Source organism: Hippoglossus hippoglossus, chromosome 10, assembly GCF_009819705.1.
Source record: "Hippoglossus hippoglossus isolate fHipHip1 chromosome 10, fHipHip1.pri, whole genome shotgun sequence".
NCBI classification, from domain to species: Eukaryota; Metazoa; Chordata; class Actinopteri; order Pleuronectiformes; family Pleuronectidae; genus Hippoglossus; species Hippoglossus hippoglossus.
In genome coordinates, this window is record NC_047160.1 from 11,292,128 (window position 1) to 11,295,116 (window position 2,989).

Genomic DNA, 2,989 nt, shown 5'->3' on the forward strand with positions numbered 1-2,989 from the left:
TAAAAAGGTGTCAATACTTTCAATAATAATTATAAGACTGATACAGCCCTCAGCGCTGAAGGTTCATGTTTGAAAAAGTGAATACAAGCTTTTATTTAGCTCTAATACCAACAATAATAATAATAATAACAACACTGCTAATAATACTAATAATACTTCCATTACTACAACTACTACTACTACTACTAAGAATAACGTAATAAGATAGAAGACATGACTGCCACTTGAAAGTGAATCCAAAGGCTCACAGTCGCCACCTGGTGGCTGGCTGCAGTACATGTCATAAACTAGTCAAAGCAAATGTCAAAGCTGTTTTTAGAGTTTTTAATAATTTATTTGATGCCATAACATCACTACACACGGCTATCTTAATTTAATTTATATAAAATGTTGAACATCATAGAAAACTGTGAATAATATCATTGATACAGCATAATTGAGGGTCCTGCCCATTTTCCTCTTTTTGTTATGATGCAGCTTTATACTTAAAATATATTCATAAACACTGGTACCCTCTCTGTGCTTGGTTGGCGTTGCAACCGGCAGCAGCCCTTATTACGGCATGTCACTCAAAGATATTTTATAGCTAATATTAAGATCCATTTCTCTTCGGTCTGTTTTCTTTCATTTCGCCAGCGTCTCCACTCAGGTAGTAAATAACAGCTCCCTGTCTGCTCCTAGGATAACGCTAAAGGCACTGATAAGGCAGAAAGCCATAAACAAACAGCCAGTGTCCTGCCGAGATACTCAGTGTAGACGCCTCAGCTGTAGGGTAGGGGTTTGTCACAAGTTGAATTTGTAACAACATATCACACAGACACAGTGTTTGTGCAAAATGAAATTTCACAGTTATTGAGAGACTCATTCCGCAGGAGTAGCAGGAGACATTTACCTTGAAATAATGAAGCAACCTCCGTCCAGGCCCAACAGTCCCCTCATGGAACCATATTTAGATTCAGGATTTGTACTTGGATCTGCACCAAGTTTCCACACACTCATAAATAGCATTCCCATAAATGTGCGTGATTTTTTTATTCAAGATCCACGAATTATTATATTATTATTATTATTATATTATTATTATATGAATTCCTGTATCCGCCCCTTGATATGGATCTGTTCTCTCCTGACCTACAGTATACCACAACCTTCCACCAAGGTTTGCGTAAATCTGTCGAATAGTTATTACATAATCCTGCCAAATAACAGTCAATGAGACAAAACATAAACTCTCTAGTGGAGGTCATCAAACAGTGTGTTGTGTCCACAGTGTCATTTGAAGTGCCTTGTTATTGTAATGTGGAATTTAACTCCAATTTTTTATTTATTTTTTTAAACGGAAAAGCAGAAATCACGCATTTTATGGACAAAGTCAACTTCACATTAGAAAATATCCTCATATAGTGAAACGAGCCAAACACTACTTATATCTTTAAGGAGCTTCAATTTAGGTATTTTTTTTTACGATCCAATAAACCGCAGCCTTGAGGAAAACTCATACGGACATCCAGCGAATGAAAACACAAGGTTTCTCCATCACAATCACATTTCATTTAACCCGAGAACCAGGCGGCTTTTATTTTCTCCCTGCAGAGACAAACTCATGATGCTGCAATAAAGAGGCATCAGGCTGGGTAAAGTGGAGCCTCTGTCGGAGGATATTGAATTTCCTGTTCCATCAGGACAGAGGACAGAGATTTCCTTCCCCTCTTTCGGTAGAATAAAAGAGATTGAAGTTTATTATAACACACGCTGACGTGAGCTGCTGAGACATGTCAGACCACAAAAGAAAGTGTGGTTAGATTTCTTTTAAATGTGTCATGTGCTTTGACTAGACTTTGCTGCAGGCGTCTTCATGCTTGATGGTGCTGGTTAAATAGGTACAGCCGTCTCACACACACACAGACACACACAGACAAACACACAGACAGACACACACACACACACACACACACACACACACACACACACACACACAAAACCTCTTTTCACATAAATGTACATCTTTTCTGCATTGTTTATTCTGCAGATACCGATTTCTCACCGAAGGCTCACATTGGCAGATCTTATTTAGTAGTGTGGTTATATATAAATACACACACACACACACACACACACACACACACACACACACACACACACACACACACACACACACACACACACACACACACACACACACACACACACACACACACACACACACACACGTCACATACTTGTTGGAAAATAAAGACATTAGATAATAAAGCCTGTTTAATTATCTACTAAGTTCTGCTACATCAAAAATTTCAAATGTCAAATGTTAAACATGAAATGACAGACGGGCTCTGGAACAAGACAAGCCATCAGCATCGTAGATCAAGGATGAAGCCAAACGCAGCCAAGCTTCCTTCCACATGTTTGTTGGGAGAGTCTCAGGCTTTTATGAGGCTGAATAGTTTTTCATCAGTGCCTCTGTCCCTGGAATAAGTGTATCAATAACCCTGTGTGACAGTTTAAATAACATAGGAAGAGTTCTGGTTAGAATTATGCTATAGAGGTACAATTTGCTCTCTGCTCTGTGTGTCTGGAACAAGTCACTTCCAGAAATCTCTGTCCATCCATCCGTCTGTCTGTCTTCATTTTATCGGATTCACATTTTGCACGTGTATTGTTCAGGGCCCAAGGAAATGCATTTTCAAATTTGATGCAATTTGGATACATGATACGTTCAATATTAATATACTTTGAATAAATGGGTGACCAGTGCTCTGTGGCAGCAGCTGGGATTCATCAAAGCAAGTGAAGATTATGATCACGACAACGGCAAGTGCACGACAACAGCAAGTGCACGACAACAGTATGTTCACGACAGTGCGTTCACGACAACAGCGTGATTACGACAACAGCATGTTCACGACAACAGCATGTTCATGACGACAGCATGTGCACGAGGACAGCGTGTTCACGACGTCAGCATGTTCACGACAGCAATTTCTCCGGTTCT